Genomic DNA, 19,012 nt, shown 5'->3' on the forward strand with positions numbered 1-19,012 from the left:
GACTCATGAAGTAATTCAAAATCTTTTCTCTTCATTGTATTTGTTTCTGTACGAAATGTGCGTTCTATTGCTATATTTATATCAGTAGGTAAAAATTGGGTATTGAAAGAAAATTCCCGTCAACAGGCACGTGAAGATATGGTTCCGTTTTTACTGCATTTACACATAACAGCGTCATGGATAACAGATCTACGAGAATTTGGCTTATATGTGTAAGGTCTACATACTTGAGCATAGAACTGAGGTCACAACAATTTTCAACTTTTGCAGATTCTTGTGATTTCCCATACGTCAGTACCCATCTGGAGACTGGCACACGTTTTTAAAAATTGCCCGTCCCTTGTGGTGATCGAACCCACGACCTTTGGATTAGAAGTCCAATGCGCTATCCTCTGCGCCAAAGGGACGCTGTGCCGGCCTACAGCTCAGATGTAAGAGGTTCTGCAAGACATGACCCATGCTACATGTCTCGCATTACTTTCCTGATAGGCTTACTTTCATATTTCTCTGAAGCAATTACATCAAAGACTCTTTATTTATGCAACAGACACGATACATCGCTCTGTTTACCATGGCCCTACTGATTGATACACCTGCGTATTGACAGAGTTGCTCTGTACAATCGTAGTAACACAGTCCTGCTATTAGATTCGCTCACGTGCGCTGCTTACCGATAGATGGGAATTGCGCTCTTTAGAACAGCATTCACTAACGAAGTGGTAAAGGAAACACTGTATGATTAGTCACATTTTTTGACTTTGGTTGACTGCTGTGTCACAGCCGGTCCCCATCATATGTATACACTCCCACGAACGTGTGTGCCCTGTTAGCACATTTACCAGGAACTTTAGCTGCATCACCTCCCTAGCAATTTCAAGCCGTCCTCGAAGCGTCAGCCATTGCTTGGTGACAGTGTGCTTCGATGAGAAGTGGACAGATGATGCATCTCTCTCGCCGTCAGTTATAGGCGGGAATCATACTTAATGTAGTTTTCGGCAAGCGTCAGCGGAGCGTCAGACGTCTCTGTCTGATCTTCTCCCTTCATGTATCTAGCAAGTTCCCCCTTGACAGTCTCCAGTAAAAGCCCCCTGTGCCGAAGTGAAAATTGTCGCCGTTTCTATAGATACAGAGTGCCATTGTTTAATGGAAGCACTTAAGGAAACATAGCAGAATATCTTGTTGTGGAACTGTCTACTTTTCTCACTTGTGGCCGAGAAAACTGAAACCCTCTCACCTTGGGCTGGAAGAATTAAAGATCATCACTGGGATTACATACATTGACTCATGAAGTAATTCAAAATCTTTTCTCTTCATTGTATTTGTTTCTGTACGAAATGTGCGTTCTATTGCTATATTTATATCAGTAGGTAAAAATTGGGTATTGAAAGAAAATTCCCGTCAACAGGCACGTGAAGATATGGTTCCGCTTTTACTGCATTTACACACAACAGCGTCATGGATAACAGATCTACGAGAATTTGGCTTATATGTGTAAGGTCTACATACTTGAGCATAGAACTGAGGTCACAACAATTTTCAACTTTTGCAGAGGCTTGTGATTTCCCATACGTCTGTACCCATCTGGAGATTGGCACACGTTTTTAAAAATTGCCCGTCCCTTGTGGGGATCGAACCCACGACCTTTGGATTAGAAGTCCAACGCGCTATCCTCTGCGCCAATGAGACGCTGTGCAGGCCTACAGCTCAGATGTAAGAGGTTCTGCAACACATGACCCATGCTACATGTCTCGCATTACTTTCCTGATAGGCTTACTTTCATATTTCTCTGAAGCAATTACATCAAAGACTCTTTATTTATGCAACAGACACGATACATCGCTCTGTTTACCATGGCCCTACTGATTGATACACCTGCGTATTGACAGAGTTGCTCTGTACAATCGTAGTAACACAGTCCTGCTATTAGATTCGCTCACGTGCGCTGCTTTCCGATAGATGGGAATTGCGCTCTTTAGAACAGCATTCACTAACGAAGTGGTAAAGGAAACACTGTATGATTAGTCACATTTTTTGACTTTGGTTGACTGCTGTGTCACAGCCGGTCCCCATCATATGTATACACTCCCACGAACGTGTGTGCCCTGTTAGCACATTTACCAGGAACTTTAGCTGCATCACCTCCCTAGCAATTTCAAGCCGTCCTCGAAGCGTCAGCCATTGCTTGGTGACAGTGTGCTTCGATGAGAAGTGGACAGATGATGCATCTCTCTCGCCGTCAGTTATAGGCGGGAATCATACTTAATGTAGTTTTCGGCAAGCGTCAGCGGAGCGTCAGACCTCTCTGTCTGATCTTCTCCCTTCATGTATCTAGCAAGTTCCCCCTTGACAGTCTCCAGTAAAAGCCCCCTGTGCCGAAGTGAAAATTGTCGCCGTTTCTATAGATACAGAGTGCCATTGTTTAATGGAAGCACTTAAGGAAACATAGCAGAATATCTTGTTGTGGAACTGTCTACTTTTCTCACTTGTGGCCGAGAAAACTGAAACCCTCTCACCTTGGGCTGGAAGAATTAAAGATCATCACTGGGATTACATACATTGACTCATGAAGTAATTCAAAATCTTTTCTCTTCATTGTATTTGTTTCTGTACGAAATGTGCGTTCTATTGCTATATTTATATCAGTAGGTAAAAATTGGGTATTGAAAGAAAATTCCCGTCAACAGGCACGTGAAGATATGGTTCCGTTTTTACTGCATTTACACATAACAGCGTCATGGATAACAGATCTACGAGAATTTGGCTTATATGTGTTAGGTCTACATACTTGAGCATAGAACTGAGGTCACAACAATTTTCAACTTTTGCAGAGGCTTGTGATTTCCCATACGTCAGTACCCATCTGGAGATTGGCACACGTTTTTAAAAATTGCCCGTCCCTTGTGGGGATCGAACCCACAACCTTTGGATTAGAAGTCCAACGCGCTATCCTCTGCGCCAAAGGGACGCTGTGCAGGCCTACAGCTCAGATGTAAGAGGTTCTGCAAGACATGACCCATGCTACATGTCTCGCATTACTTTCCTGATAGGCTTACTTTCATATTTCTCTGAAGCAATTACATCAAAGACTCTTTATTTATGCAACAGACACGATACATCGCTCTGTTTACCATGGCCCTACTGATTGATACACCTGCGTATTGACAGAGTTGCTCTGTACAATCGTAGTAACACAGTCCTGCTATTAGATTCGCTCACGTGCGCTGCTTACCGATAGATGGGAATTGCGCTCTTTAGAACAGCATTCACTAACGAAGTGGTAAAGGAAACACTGTATGATTAGTCACATTTTTTGACTTTGGTTGACTGCTGTGTCACAGCCGGTCCCCATCATATGTATACACTCCCACGAACGTGTGTGCCCTGTTAGCACATTTACCAGGAACTTTAGCTGCATCACCTCCCTAGCAATTTCAAGCCGTCCTCGAAGCGTCAGCCATTGCTTGGTGACAGTGTGCTTCGATGAGAAGTGGACAGATGATGCATCTCTCTCGCCGTCAGTTATAGGCGGGAATCATACTTAATGTAGTTTTCGGCAAGCGTCAGCGGAGCGTCAGACGTCTCTGTCTGATCTTCTCCCTTCATGTATCTAGCAAGTTCCCCCTTGACAGTCTCCAGTAAAAGCCCCCTGTGCCGAAGTGAAAATTGTCGCCGTTTCTATAGATACAGAGTGCCATTGTTTAATGGAAGCACTTAAGGAAACATAGCAGAATATCTTGTTGTGGAACTGTCTACTTTTCTCACTTGTGGCCGAGAAAACTGAAACCCTCTCACCTTGGGCTGGAAGAATTAAAGATCATCACTGGGATTACATACATTGACTCATGAAGTAATTCAAAATCTTTTCTCTTCATTGTATTTGTTTCTGTACGAAATGTGCGTTCTATTGCTATATTTATATCAGTAGGTAAAAATTGGGTATTGAAAGAAAATTCCCGTCAACAGGCACGTGAAGATATGGTTCCGTTTTTACTGCATTTACACATAACAGCGTCATGGATAACAGATCTACGAGAATTTGGCTTATATGTGTAAGGTCTACATACTTGAGCATAGAACTGAGGTCACAACAATTTTCAACTTTTGCAGAGGCTTGTGATTTCCCATACGTCAGTACCCATCTGGAGATTGGCACACGTTTTTAAAAATTGCCCGTCCCTTGTGGGGATCGAACCCACGACCTTTGGATTAGAAGTCCAATGCGCTATCCTCTGCGCCAAAGAGACGCTGTGCAGGCCTACAGCTCAGATGTAAGAGGTTCTGCAAGACATGACCCATGCTACATGTCTCGCATTACTTTCCTGATAGGCTTACTTTCATATTTCTCTGAAGCAATTACATCAAAGACTCTTTATTTATGCAACAGACACGATACATCGCTCTGTTTACCATGGCCCTACTGATTGATACACCTGCGTATTGACAGAGTTGCTCTGTACAATCGTAGTAACACAGTCCTGCTATTAGATTCGCTCACGTGCGCTGCTTACCGATAGATGGGAATTGCGCTCTTTAGAACAGCATTCACTAACGAAGTGGTAAAGGAAACACTGTATGATTAGTCACATTTTTTGACTTTGGTTGACTGCTGTGTCACAGCCGGTCCCCATCATATGTATACACTCCCACGAACGTGTGTGCCCTGTTAGCACATTTACCAGGAACTTTAGCTGCATCACCTCCCTAGCAATTTCAAGCCGTCCTCGAAGCGTCAGCCATTGCTTGGTGACAGTGTGCTTCGATGAGAAGTGGACAGATGATGCATCTCTCTCGCCGTCAGTTATAGGCGGGAATCATACTTAATGTAGTTTTCGGCAAGCGTCAGCGGAGCGTCAGACGTCTCTGTCTGATCTTCTCCCTTCATGTATCTAGCAAGTTCCCCCTTGACAGTCTCCAGTAAAAGCCCCCTGTGCCGAAGTGAAAATTGTCGCCGTTTCTATAGATACAGAGTGCCATTGTTTAATGGAAGCACTAAAGGAAACATAGCAGAATATCTTGTTGTGGAACTGTCTACTTTTCTCACTTGTGGCCGAGAAAACTGAAACCCTCTCACCTTGGGCTGGAAGAATTAAAGATCATCACTGGGATTACATACATTGACTCATGAAGTAATTCAAAATCTTTTCTCTTCATTGTATTTGTTTCTGTACGAAATGTGCGTTCTATTACTATATTTATATCAGTAGGTAAAAATTGGGTATTGAAAGAAAATTCCCGTCAACAGGCACGTGAAGATATGGTTCCGTTTTTACTGCATTTACACATAACAGCGTCATGGATAACAGATCTACGAGAATTTGGCTTATATGTGTAAGGTCTACATACTTGAGCATAGAACTGAGGTCACAACAATTTTCAACTTTTGCAGAGGCTTGTGATTTCCCATACGTCAGTACCCATCTGGAGATTGGCACACGTTTTTAAAAATTGCCCGTCCCTTGTGGGGATCGAACCCACGACCTTTGGATTAGAAGTCCAACGCGCTATACTCTGCGCCAAAGGGACGCTGTGCAGGCCTACAGCTCAGATGTAAGAGGTTCTGCAAGACATGACCCATGCTACATGTCTCGCATTACTTTCCTGATAGGCTTACTTTCATATTTCTCTGAAGCAATTACATCAAAGACTCTTTATTTATGCAACAGACACGATACATCGCTCTGTTTACCATGGCCCTACTGATTGATACACCTGCGTATTGACAGAGTTGCTCTGTACAATCGTAGTAACACAGTCCTGCTATTAGATTCGCTCACGTGCGCTGCTTACCGATAGATGGGAATTGCGCTCTTTAGAACAGCATTCACTAACGAAGTGGTGAAGGAAACACTGTATGATTAGTCACATTTTTTGACTTTGGTTGACTGCTGTGTCACAGCCGGTCCCCATCATATGTATACACTCCCACGAACGTGTGTGCCCTGTTAGCACATTTACCAGGAACTTTAGCTGCATCACCTCCCTAGCAATTTCAAGCCGTCCTCGAAGCGTCAGCCATTGCTTGGTGACAGTGTGCTTCGATGAGAAGTGGACAGATGATGCATCTCTCTCGCCGTCAGTTATAGGCGGGAATCATACTTAATGTAGTTTTCGGCAAGCGTCAGCGGAGCGTCAGACGTCTCTGTCTGATCTTCTCCCTTCATGTATCTAGCAAGTTCCCCCTTGACAGTCTCCAGTAAAAGCCCCCTGTGCCGAAGTGAAAATTGTCGCCGTTTCTATAGATACAGAGTGCCATTGTTTAATGGAAGCACTTAAGGAAACATAGCAGAATATCTTGTTGTGGAACTGTCTACTTTTCTCACTTGTGGCCGAGAAAACTGAAACCCTCTCACCTGGGGCTGGAAGAATTAAAGATCATCACTGGGATTACATACATTGACTCATGAAGTAATTCAAAATCTTTTCTCTTCATTGTATTTGTTTCTGTACGAAATGTGCGTTCTATTGCTATATTTATATCAGTAGGTAAAAATTGGGTATTGAAAGAAAATTCCCGTCAACAGGCACGTGAAGATATGGTTCCGTTTTTACTGCATTTACACATAACAGCGTCATGGATAACAGATCTACGAGAATTTGGCTTATATGTGTAAGGTCTACATACTTGAGCATAGAACTGAGGTCACAACAATTTTCAACTTTTGCAGAGGCTTGTGATTTCCCATACGTCAGTACCCATCTGGAGATTGGCACACGTTTTTAAAAATTGCCCGTCCCTTGTGGGGATCGAACCCACGACCTTTGGATTAGAAGTCCAACGCGCTATCCTCTGCGCCAAAGAGACGCTGTGCAGGCCTACAGCTCAGATGTAAGAGGTTCTGCAAGACATGACCCATGCTACATGTCTCGCATTACTTTCCTGATAGGCTTACTTTCATATTTCTCTGAAGCAATTACATCAAAGACTCTTTATTTATGCAACAGACACGATACATCGCTCTGTTTACCATGGCCCTACTGATTGATACACCTGCGTATTGACAGAGTTGCTCTGTACAATCGTAGTAACACAGTCCTGCTATTAGATTCGCTCACGTGCGCTGCTTACCGATAGATGGGAATTGCGCTCTTTAGAACAGCATTCACTAACGAAGTGGTAAAGGAAACACTGTATGATTAGTCACATTTTTTGACTTTGGTTGACTGCTGTGTCACAGCCGGTCCCCATCATATGTATACACTCCCACGAACGTGTGTGCCCTGTTAGCACATTTACCAGGAACTTTAGCTGCATCACCTCCCTAGCAATTTCAAGCCGTCCTCGAAGCGTCAGCCATTGCTTGGTGACAGTGTGCTTCGATGAGAAGTGGACAGATGATGCATCTCTCTCGCCGTCAGTTATAGGCGGGAATCATACTTAATGTAGTTTTCGGCAAGCGTCAGCGGAGCGTCAGACGTCTCTGTCTGATCTTCTCCCTTCATGTATCTAGCAAGTTCCCCCTTGACAGTCTCCAGTAAAAGCCCCCTGTGCCGAAGTGAAAATTGTCGCCGTTTCTATAGATACAGAGTGCCATTGTTTAATGGAAGCACTTAAGGAAACATAGCAGAATATCTTGTTGTGGAACTGTCTACTTTTCTCACTTGTGGCCGAGAAAACTGAAACCCTCTCACCTTGGGCTGGAAGAATTAAAGATCATCACTGGGATTACATACATTGACTCATGAAGTAATTCAAAATCTTTTCTCTTCATTGTATTTGTTTCTGTACGAAATGTGCGTTCTATTGCTATATTTATATCAGTAGGTAAAAATTGGGTATTGAAAGAAAATTCCCGTCAACAGGCACGTGAAGATATGGTTCCGTTTTTACTGCATTTACACATAACAGCGTCATGGATAACAGATCTACGAGAATTTGGCTTATATGTGTAAGGTCTACATACTTGAGCATAGAACTGAGGTCACAACAATTTTCAACTTTTGCAGAGGCTTGTGATTTCCCATACGTCAGTACCCATCTGGAGATTGGCACACGTTTTTAAAAATTGCCCGTCCCTTGTGGGGATCGAACCCACGACCTTTGGATTAGAAGTCCAACGCGCTATCCTCTGCGCCAAAGGGACGCTGTGCAGGCCTACAGCTCAGATGTAAGAGGTTCTGCAAGACATGACCCATGCTACATGTCTCGCATTACTTTCCTGATAGGCTTACTTTCATATTTCTCTGAAGCAATTACATCAAAGACTCTTTATTTATGCAACAGACACGATACATCGCTCTGTTTACCATAGCCCTACTGATTGATACACCTGCGTATTGACAGAGTTGCTCTGTACAATCGTAGTAACACAGTCCTGCTATTAGATTCGCTCACGTGCGCTGCTTACCGATAGATGGGAATTGCGCTCTTTAGAACAGCATTCACTAACGAAGTGGTAAAGGAAACACTGTATGATTAGTCACATTTTTTGACTTTGGTTGACTGCTGTGTCACAGCCGGTCCCCATCATATGTATACACTCCCACGAACGTGTGTGCCCTGTTAGCACATTTACCAGGAACTTTAGCTGCATCACCTCCCTAGCAATTTCAAGCCGTCCTCGAAGCGTCAGCCATTGCTTGGTGACAGTGTGCTTCGATGAGAAGTGGACAGATGATGCATCTCTCTCGCCGTCAGTTATAGGCGGGAATCATACTTAATGTAGTTTTCGGCAAGCGTCAGCGGAGCGTCAGACGTCTCTGTCTGATCTTCTCCCTTCATGTATCTAGCAAGTTCCCCCTTCACAGTCTCCAGTAAAAGCCCCCTGTGCCGAAGTGAAAATTGTCGCCGTTTCTATAGATACAGAGTGCCATTGTTTAATGGAAGCACTTAAGGAAACATAGCAGAATATCTTGTTGTGGAACTGTCTACTTTTCTCACTTGTGGCCGAGAAAACTGAAACCCTCTCACCTTGGGCTGGAAGAATTAAAGATCATCACTGGGATTACATACATTGACTCATGAAGTAATTCAAAATCTTTTCTCTTCATTGTATTTGTTTCTGTACGAAATGTGCGTTCTATTGCTATATTTATATCAGTAGGTAAAAATTGGGTATTGAAAGAAAATTCCCGTCAACAGGCACATGAAGATATGGTTCCGTTTTTACTGCATTTACACATAACAGCGTCATGGATAACAGATCTACGAGAATTTGGCTTATATGTGTAAGGTCTACATACTTGAGCATAGAACTGAGGTCACAACAATTTTCAACTTTTGCAGAGGCTTGTGATTTCCCATACGTCAGTACCCATCTGGAGATTGGCACACGTTTTTAAAAATTGCCCGACCCTTGTGGGGATCGAACCCACGACCTTTGGATCAGAAGTCCAACGCGCTATACTCTGCGCCAAAGGGACGCTGTGCAGGCCTACAGCTCAGATGTAAGAGGTTCTGCAAGACATGACCCAAGCTACATGTCTCGCATTACTTTCATGATAGGCTTACTTTCATATTTCTCTGAAGCAATTACATCAAAGACTCTTTATTTATGCAACAGACACGATACATCGCTCTGTTTACCATGGCCCTACTGATTGATACACCTGCGTATTGACAGAGTTGCTCTGTACAATCGTAGTAACACAGTCCTACTATTAGATTCGCTCACGTGCGCTGCTTACCGATAGATGGGAATTGCGCTCTTTAGAACAGCATTCACTAACGAAGTGGTAAAGGAAACACTGTATGATTAGTCACATTTTTTGACTTTGGTTGACTGCTGTGTCACAGCCGGTCCCCATCATATGTATACACTCCCACGAACGTGTGTGCCCTGTTAGCACATTTACCAGGAACTTTAGCTGCATCACCTCCCTAGCAATTTCAAGCCGTCCTCGAAGCGTCAGCCATTGCTTGGTGACAGTGTGCTTCGATGAGAAGTGGACAGATGATGCATCTCTCTCGCCGTCAGTTATAGGCGGGAATCATACTTAATGTAGTTTTCGGCAAGCGTCAGCGGAGCGTCAGACGTCTCTGTCTGATCTTCTCCCTTCATGTATCTAGCAAGTTCCCCCTTGACAGTCTCCAGTAAAAGCCCCCTGTGCCGAAGTGAAAATTGTCGCCGTTTCTATAGATACAGAGTGCCATTGTTTAATGGAAGCACTTAAGGAAACATAGCAGAATATCTTGTTGTGGAACTGTCTACTTTTCTCACTTGTGGCCGAGAAAACTGAAACCCTCTCACCTTGGGCTGGAAGAATTAAAGATCATCACTGGGATTACATACATTGACTCATGAAGTAATTCAAAATCTTTTCTCTTCATTGTATTTGTTTCTGTACGAAATGTGCGTTCTATTGCTATATTTATATCAGTAGGTAAAAATTGGGTATTGAAAGAAAATTCCCGTCAACAGGCACGTGAAGATATGGTTCCGTTTTTACTGCATTTACACATAACAGCGTCATGGATAACAGATCTACGAGAATTTGGCTTATATGTGTAAGGTCTACATACTTGAGCATAGAACTGAGGTCACAACAATTTTCAACTTTTGCAGAGGCTTGTGATTTCCCATACGTCAGTACCCATCTGGAGATTGGCACACGTTTTTAAAAATTGCCCGTCCCTTGTGGGGATCGAACCCACGACCTTTGGATTAGAAGTCCAACGCGCTATCCTCTGCGCCAAAGGGACGCTGTGCAGGCCTACAGCTCAGATGTAAGAGGTTCTGCAAGACATGACCCATGCTACATGTCTCGCATTACTTTCCTGATAGGCTTACTTTCATATTTCTCTGAAGCAATTACATCAAAGACTCTTTATTTATGCAACAGACACGATACATCGCTCTGTTTACCATGGCCCTACTGATTGATACACCTGCGTATTGACAGAGTTGCTCTGTACAATCGTAGTAACACAGTCCTGCTATTAGATTCGCTCACGTGCGCTGCTTACCCATAGATGGGAATTGCGCTCTTTAGAACAGCATTCACTAACGAAGTGGTAAAGGAAACACTGTATGATTAGTCACATTTTTTGACTTTGGTTGACTGCTGTGTCACAGCCGGTCCCCATCATATGTATACACTCCCACGAACGTGTGTGCCCTGTTAGCACATTTACCAGGAACTTTAGCTGCATCACCTCCCTAGCAATTTCAAGCCGTCCTCGAAGCGTCAGCCATTGCTTGGTGACAGTGTGCTTCGATGAGAAGTGGACAGATGATGCATCTCTCTCGCCGTCAGTTATAGGCGGGAATCATACTTAATGTAGTTTTCGGCAAGCGTCAGCGGAGCATCAGACGTCTCTGTCTGATCTTCTCCCTTCATGTATCTAGCAAGTTCCCCCTTCACAGTCTCCAGTAAAAGCCCCCTGTGCCGAAGTGAAAATTGTCGCCGTTTCTATAGATACAGAGTGCCATTGTTTAATGGAAGCACTTAAGGAAACATAGCAGAATATCTTGTTGTGGAACTGTCTACTTTTCTCACTTGTGGCCGAGAAAACTGAAACCCTGTCTCCTTGGGCTGGAAGAATTAAAGATCATCACTGGGATTACATACATTGACTCATGAAGTAATTCAAAATCTTTTCTCTTCATTGTATTTGTTTCTGTACGAAATGTGCGTTCTATTGCTATATTTATATCAGTAGGTAAAAATTGGGTATTGAAAGAAAATTCCCGACAACAGGCACGTGAAGATATGGTTCCGTTTTTACTGCATTTACACATAACAGCGTCATGGATAACAGATCTACGAGAATTTGGCTTATATGTGTAAGGTCTACATACTTGAGCATAGAACTGAGGTCACAACAATTTTCAACTTTTGCAGAGGCTTGTGATTTCCCATACGTCAGTACCCATCTGGAGATTGGCACACGTTTTTAAAAATTGCCCGTCCCTTGTATGGATCGAAACCACGACCTTTGGATTAGCAGTCCAACGCGCTATACTCTGCGCCAAAGGGACGCTGTGCATGCCTACAGCTCAGATGTAAGAGGTTCTGCAAGACATGACCCATGCTACATGTCTCGCATTACTTTCCTGATAGGCTTACTTTCATATTTCTCTGAAGCAATTACATCAAAGACTCTTTATTTATGCAACAGACACGATACATCGCTCTGTTTACCATGGCCCTACTGATTGATACACCTGCGTATTGACAGAGTTGCTCTGTACAATCGTAGTAACACAGTCCTGCTATTAGATTCGCTCACGTGCGCTGCTTACCGATAGATGGGAATTGCGCTCTTTAGAACAGCATTCACTAACGAAGTGGTAAAGGAAACACTGTATGATTAGTCACATTTTTTGACTTTGGTTGACTGCTGTGTCACAGCCGGTCCCCATCATATGTATACACTCCCACGAACGTGTGTGCCCTGTTAGCACATTTACCAGGAACTTTAGCTGCATCACCTCCCTAGCAATTTCAAGCCGTCCTCGAAGCGTCAGCCATTGCTTGGTGACAGTGTGCTTCGATGAGAAGTGGACAGATGATGCATCTCTCTCGCCGTCAGTTATAGGCGGGAATCATACTTAATGTAGTTTTCGGCAAGCGTCAGCGGAGCATCAGACGTCTCTGTCTGATCTTCTCCCTTCATGTATCTAGCAAGTTCCCCCTTGACAGACTCCAGTAAAAGCCCCCTGTGCCGAAGTGAAAATTGTCGCCGTTTCTATAGATACAGAGTGCCATTGTTTAATGGAAGCACTTAAGGAAACATAGCAGAATATCTTGTTGTGGAACTATCTACTTTTCTCACTTGTGGCCGAGAAAACTGAAACCCTCTCACCTTGGGCTGGAAGAATTAAAGATCATCACTGGGATTACATACATTGACTCATGAAGTAATTCAAAATCTTTTCTCTTCATTGTATTTGTTTCTGTACGAAATGTGCGTTCTATTGCTATATTTATATCAGTAGGTAAAAATTGGGTATTGAAAGAAAATTCCCGTCAACAGGCACGTGAAGATATGGTTCCGTTTTTACTGCATTTACACATAACAGCGTCATGGATAACAGATCTACGAGAATTTGGCTTATATGTGTAAGGTCTACATACTTGAGCAGAGAACTGAGGTCACAACAATTTTCAACTTTTGCAGAGGCTTGTGATTTCCCATACGTCAGTACCCATCTGGAGATTGGCACACGTTTTTAAAAATTGCCCGTCACTTGTATGGATCGAAACCACGACCTTTGGATTAGCAGTCCAACGCGCTATACTCTGCGCCAAAGGGACGCTGTGCAGGCCTACAGCTCAGATGTAAGAGGTTCTGCAAGACATGACCCATGCTACATGTCTCGCATTACTTTCCTGATAGGCTTACTTTCATATTTCTCTGAAGCAATTACATCAAAGACTCTTTATTTATGCAACAGACACGATACATCGCTCTGTTTACCATGGCCCTACTGATTGATACACCTGCGTATTGACAGAGTTGCTCTGTACAATCGTAGTAACACAGTCCTGCTATTAGATTCGCTCACGTGCGCTGCTTACCGATAGATGGGAATTGCGCTCTTTAGAACAGCATTCACTAACGAAGTGGTAAAGGAAACACTGTATGATTAGTCACATTTTTTGACTTTGGTTGACTGCTGTGTCACAGCCGGTCCCCATCATATGTATACACTCCCACGAACGTGTGTGCCCTGTTAGCACATTTACCAGGAACTTTAGCTGCATCACCTCCCTAGCAATTTCAAGCCGTCCTCGAAGCGTCAGCCATTGCTTGGTGACAGTGTGCTTCGATGAGAAGTGGACAGATGATGCATCTCTCTCGCCGTCAGTTATAGGCGGGAATCATACTTAATGTAGTTTTCGGCAAGCGTCAGCGGAGCGTCAGACGTCTCTGTCTGATCTTCTCCCTTCATGTATCTAGCAAGTTCCCCCTTGACAGTCTCCAGTAAAAGCCCCCTGTGCCGAAGTGAAAATTGTCGCCGTTTCTATAGATACAGAGTGCCATTGTTTAATGGAAGCACTTAAGGAAACATAGCAGAATATCTTGTTGTGGAACTGTCTACTTTTCTCACTTGTGGCCGAGAAAACTGAAACCCTGTCTCCTTGGGCTGGAAGAATTAAAGATCATCACTGGGATTACATACATTGACTCATGAAGTAATTCAAAATCTTTTCTCTTCATTGTATTTGTTTCTGTACGAAATGTGCGTTCTATTGCTATATTTATATCAGTAGGTAAAAATTGGGTATTGAAAGAAAATTCCCGTCAACAGGCACGTGAAGATATGGTTCCGTTTTTACTGCATTTACACATAACAGCGTCATGGATAACAGATCTACGAGAATTTGGCTTATATGTGTAAGGTCTACATACTTGAGCATAGAACTGAGGTCACAACAATTTTCAACTTTTGCAGAGGCTTGTGATTTCCCATACGTCAGTACCCATCTGGAGATTGGCACACGTTTTTAAAAATTGCCCGTCCGTTGTGGGGATCGAACCCACGTCCTTTGGATTAGAAGTCCAACGCGCTATCCTCTGCGCCAAAGGGACGCTGTGCAGGCCTACAGCTCAGATGTAAGAGGTTCTGCAAGACATGACCCATGCTACATGTCTCGCATTACTTTCCTGATAGGCTTACTTTCATATTTCTCTGAAGCAATTACATCAAAGACTCTTTATTTATGCAACAGACACGATACATCGCTCTGTTTACCATGGCCCTACTGATTGATACACCTGCGTATTGACAGAGTTGCTCTGTACAATTGTAGTAACACAGTCCTGCTATTAGATTCGCTCACGTGCGCTGCTTACCGATAGATGGGAATTGCGCTCTTTAGAACAGCATTCACTAACGAAGTGGTAAAGGAAACACTGTATGATTAGTCACATTTTTTGACTTTGGTTGACTGCTGTGTCACAGCCGGTCCCCATCATATGTATACACTCCCACGAACGTGTGTGCCCTGTTAGCACATTTACCAGGAACTTTAGCTGCATCACCTCCCTAGCAATTTCAAGCCGTCCTCGAAGCGTCAGCCATTGCTTGGTGACAGTGTGCTTCGATGAGAAGTGGACAGATGATGCATCTCTCTCGCCGTCAGTTATAGGCGGGAATCATACTTAATGTAGTTTTCGGCAAGCGTCAGCGGAGCGTCAGACGTCTCTGTCTGATCTTCTCCCTTCAAGTATCTAGCAAGTTCCCCCTTGACAGTCTCCAGTAAAAGCCCCCTGTGCCGAAGTGAAAATTGTCGCCGTTTCTATAGATACAGAGTGCCATTGTTTAATGGAAGCACTTAAGGAAACATAGCAGAATATCTTGTTGTGGAACTGTCTACTTTTCTCACTTGTGGCCGAGAAAACTGAAACCCTCTCACCTTGGGCTGGAAGAATTAAAGATCATCACTGGGATTACATACATTGACTAATGAAGTAATTCAAAATCTTTTCTCTTCATTGTATTTGTTTCTGTACGAAATGTGCGTTCTATTGCTATATTTATATCAGTAGGTAAAAATTGGGTATTGAAAGAAAATTCCCGTCAACAGGCACGTGAAGATATGGTTCCGTTTTTACTGCATTTACACATAACAGCGTCATGGATAACAGATCTACGAGAATTTGGCTTATATGTGTAAGGTCTACATACTTGAGCATAGAACTGAGGTCACAACAATTTTCAACTTTTGCAGAGGCTTGTGATTTCCCATACGTCAGTACCCATCTGGAGATTGGCACACGTTTTTAAAAATTGCCCGTCCCTTGTGGGGATCGAACCCACGACCTTTGGATTAGAAGTCCAACGCGCTATCCTCTGCGCCAAAGGGACGCTGTGCAGGCCTACAGCTCAGATGAAAGAGGTTCTGCAAGACATGACCCATGCTACATGTCTCGCATTACTTTCCTGATAGGCTTACTTTCATATTTCTCTGAAGCAATTACATCAAAGACTCTTTATTTATGCAACAGACACGATACATCGCTCTGTTTACCATGGCCCTACTGATTGATACACCTGCGTATTGACAGAGTTGCTCTGTACAATCGTAGTAACACAGTCCTGCTATTAGATTCGCTCACGTGCGCTGCTTACCGATAGATGGGAATTGCGCTCTTTAGAACAGCATTCACTAACGAAGTGGTAAAGGAAACACTGTATGATTAGTCACATTTTTTGACTTTGGTTGACTGCTGTGTCACAGCCGGTCCCCATCATATGTATACACTCCCACGAACGTGTGTGCCCTGTTAGCACATTTACCAGGAACTTTAGCTGCATCACCTCCCTAGCAATTTCAAGCCGTCCTCGAAGCGTCAGCCATTGCTTGGTGACAGTGTGCTTCGATGAGAAGTGGACAGATGATGCATCTCTCTCGCCGTCAGTTATAGGCGGGAATCATACTTAATGTAGTTTTCGGCAAGCGTCAGCGGAGCGTCAGACGTCTCTGTCTGATCTTCTCCCTTCATGTATCTAGCAAGTTCCCCCTTGACAGTCTCCAGTAAAAGCCCCCTGTGCCGAAGTGAAAATTGTCGCCGTTTCTATAGATACAGAGTGCCATTGTTTAATGGAAGCACTTAAGGAAACATAGCAGAATATCTTGTTGTGGAACTGTCTACTTTTCTCACTTGTGGCCGAGAAAACTGAAACCCTCTCACCTTGGGCTGGAAGAATTAATGATCATCACCGGGATTACATACATTGACTCATGAAGTAATTCAAAATCTTTTCTCTTCATTGTATTTGTTTCTGTACGAAATGTGCGTTCTATTGCTATATTTATATCAGTAGGTAAAAATTGGGTATTGAAAGAAAATTCCCGTCAACAGGCACGTGAAGATATGGTTCCGCTTTTACTGCATTTACACATAACAGCGTCATGGATAACAGATCTACGAGAATTTGGCTTATATGTGTAAGGTCTACATACTTGAGCATAGAACTGAGGTCACAACAATTTTCAACTTTTGCAGAGGCTTGTGATTTCCCATACGTCAGTACCCATCTGGAGATTGGCACACGTTTTTAAAAATTGCCCGTCCCTTGTGGGGATCGAACCCACGACCTTTGGATTAGAAGTCCAACGCGCTATCCTCTGCGCCAAAGGGACGCTGTGCAAGCCTACAGCTCAGATGTAAGAGGTTCTGCAAGACATGACCCATGCTACATGTCTCGCATTACTTTCCTGATAGGCTTACTTTCATATTTCTCTGAAGCAATTACATCAAAGACTCTTTATTTATGCAACAGACACGATACATCGCTCTGTTTACCATGGCCCTACTGATTGATACACCTGCGTATTGACAGAGTTGCTCTGTACAATCGTAGTAACACAGTCCTGCTATTAGATTCGCTCACGTGCGCTGCTTACCGATAGATGGGAATTGCGCTCTTTAGAACAGCATTCACTAACGAAGTGGTAAAGGAAACACTGTATGATTAGTCACATTTTTTGACTTTGGTTGACTGCTGTGTCACAGCCGGTCCCCATCATATGTATACACTCCCACGAACGTGTGTGCCCTGTTAGCACATTTACCAGGAACTTTAGCTGCATCACCTCCCTAGCAATTTCAAGCCGTCCTCGAAGCGTCAGCCATTGCTTGGTGACAGTGTGCTTCGATGAGAAGTGGACAGATGATGCATCTCTCTCGCCGTCAGTTATAGGCGGGAATCATACTTAATGTAGTTTTCGGCAAGCGTCAGCGGAGCGTCAGACGTCTCTGTCTGATCTTCTCCCTTCATGTATCTAGCAAGTTCCCCCTTGACAGTCTCCAGTAAAAGCCCCCTGTGCCGAAGTGAAAATTGTCGCCGTTTCTATAGATACAGAGTGCCATTGTTTAATGGAAGCACTTAAGGAAACATAGCAGAATATCTTGTTGTGGAACTGTCTACTTTTCTCACTTGTGGCCGAGAAAACTGAAACCCTCTCACCTTGGGCTGGAAGAATTAAAGATCATTACTGGGATTACATACATTGACTCATGAAGTAATTCAAAATCTTTTCTCTTCATTGTATTTGTTTCTGTACGAAATGTGCGTTCTATTGCTATATTTATATCAGTAGGTAAAAATTGGGTATTGAAAGAAAATTCCCGTCAACAGGCACGTGAAGATATGGTTCCGTTTTTACTGCATTTACACATAACAGCGTCATGGATAACAGATCTACGAGAATTTGGCTTATATGTGTAAGGTCTACATACTTGAGCATAGAACTGAGGTCACAACAATTTTCAACTTTTGCAGAGGCTTGTGATTTCCCATACGTCAGTACCCATCTGGAGATTGGCACACGTTTTTAAAAATTGCCAGTCCCTTGTGGGGATCGAACCCACAACATTTGGATTAGAAGTCCAACGCGCTATCCTCTGCGCCAAAGGGACGCTGTGCAGGCCTACAGCTCAGATGTAAGAGGTTCTGCAAGACATGACCCATGCTACATGTCTCGCATTACTTTCCTGATAGGCTTACTTTCATATTTCTCTGAAGCAATTACATCAAAGACTCTTTATTTATGCAACAGACACGATACATCGCTCTGTTTACCATGGCCCTACTGATTGATACACCTGCGTATTGACAGAGTTGCTCTGTACAATCGTAGTAACACAGTCCTGCTATTAGATTCGCTCACGTGCGCTGCTTACCGATAGATGGGAATTGCGCTCTTTAGAACAGCATTCACTAACGAAGTGGTAAAGGAAACACTGTATGATTAGTCACATTTTTTGACTTTGGTTGACTGCTGTGTCACAGCCGGTCCCCATCATATGTATACACTCCCACGAACGTGTGTGCCCTGTTAGCACATTTACCAGGAACTTTAGCTGCATCACCTCCCTAGCAATTTCAAGCCGTCCTCGAAGCGTCAGCCATTGCTTGGTGACAGTGTGCTTCGATGAGAAGTGGACAGATGATGCATCTCTCTCGCCGTCAGTTATAGGCGGGAATCATACTTAATGTAGTTTTCGGCAAGCGTCAGCGGAGCGTCAGACGTCTCTGTCTGATCTTCTCCCTTCATGTATCTAGCAAGTTCCCCCTTGACAGTCTCCAGTAAAAGCCCCCTGTGCCGAAGTGAAAAT

The 19,012-nt window shown here is 43.5% G+C and overlaps 13 non-coding genes across 13 annotated transcripts; all 13 read right to left on the bottom strand.

Annotated features, from left to right (window-relative positions):
• Nucleotides 1-334: 334 nt before the first annotated feature.
• Trnar-ucu (transfer RNA arginine (anticodon UCU)) lies at nt 335-407 on the bottom strand. Its single transcript has one exon. It is a non-coding gene; the product is annotated as a tRNA-Arg (tRNA).
• A 1,206-nt stretch (nt 408-1,613) lies between these two features.
• Trnar-ucu (transfer RNA arginine (anticodon UCU)) lies at nt 1,614-1,686 on the bottom strand. The gene has a single exon. It is a non-coding gene; the product is annotated as a tRNA-Arg (tRNA).
• A 1,206-nt stretch (nt 1,687-2,892) lies between these two features.
• Nucleotides 2,893-2,965, bottom strand: Trnar-ucu (transfer RNA arginine (anticodon UCU)). Its single transcript has one exon. It is a non-coding gene; the product is annotated as a tRNA-Arg (tRNA).
• A 1,206-nt stretch (nt 2,966-4,171) lies between these two features.
• Trnar-ucu (transfer RNA arginine (anticodon UCU)) lies at nt 4,172-4,244 on the bottom strand. Its single transcript has one exon. It is a non-coding gene; the product is annotated as a tRNA-Arg (tRNA).
• Nucleotides 4,245-5,450: 1,206 nt separating this feature from the next.
• Trnar-ucu (transfer RNA arginine (anticodon UCU)) lies at nt 5,451-5,523 on the bottom strand. Its single transcript has one exon. It is a non-coding gene; the product is annotated as a tRNA-Arg (tRNA).
• Nucleotides 5,524-6,729: 1,206 nt separating this feature from the next.
• Nucleotides 6,730-6,802, bottom strand: Trnar-ucu (transfer RNA arginine (anticodon UCU)). Its single transcript has one exon. It is a non-coding gene; the product is annotated as a tRNA-Arg (tRNA).
• Nucleotides 6,803-8,008: 1,206 nt separating this feature from the next.
• On the bottom strand, nt 8,009-8,081 carry Trnar-ucu (transfer RNA arginine (anticodon UCU)). Its single transcript has one exon. It is a non-coding gene; the product is annotated as a tRNA-Arg (tRNA).
• A 1,206-nt stretch (nt 8,082-9,287) lies between these two features.
• Nucleotides 9,288-9,360, bottom strand: Trnar-ucu (transfer RNA arginine (anticodon UCU)). Its single transcript has one exon. It is a non-coding gene; the product is annotated as a tRNA-Arg (tRNA).
• A 1,206-nt stretch (nt 9,361-10,566) lies between these two features.
• Nucleotides 10,567-10,639, bottom strand: Trnar-ucu (transfer RNA arginine (anticodon UCU)). Its single transcript has one exon. It is a non-coding gene; the product is annotated as a tRNA-Arg (tRNA).
• Nucleotides 10,640-14,403: 3,764 nt separating this feature from the next.
• Nucleotides 14,404-14,476, bottom strand: Trnar-ucu (transfer RNA arginine (anticodon UCU)). Its single transcript has one exon. It is a non-coding gene; the product is annotated as a tRNA-Arg (tRNA).
• A 1,206-nt stretch (nt 14,477-15,682) lies between these two features.
• Trnar-ucu (transfer RNA arginine (anticodon UCU)) lies at nt 15,683-15,755 on the bottom strand. The gene has a single exon. It is a non-coding gene; the product is annotated as a tRNA-Arg (tRNA).
• Nucleotides 15,756-16,961: 1,206 nt separating this feature from the next.
• On the bottom strand, nt 16,962-17,034 carry Trnar-ucu (transfer RNA arginine (anticodon UCU)). The gene has a single exon. It is a non-coding gene; the product is annotated as a tRNA-Arg (tRNA).
• A 1,206-nt stretch (nt 17,035-18,240) lies between these two features.
• On the bottom strand, nt 18,241-18,313 carry Trnar-ucu (transfer RNA arginine (anticodon UCU)). Its single transcript has one exon. It is a non-coding gene; the product is annotated as a tRNA-Arg (tRNA).
• Between the last annotated feature and the right edge of the window lie 699 nt (nt 18,314-19,012).

The sequence above is a fragment of the Schistocerca gregaria genome, chromosome 1, assembly GCF_023897955.1.
Source record: "Schistocerca gregaria isolate iqSchGreg1 chromosome 1, iqSchGreg1.2, whole genome shotgun sequence".
In the NCBI taxonomy this organism is placed as follows: Eukaryota; Metazoa; Arthropoda; class Insecta; order Orthoptera; family Acrididae; genus Schistocerca; species Schistocerca gregaria.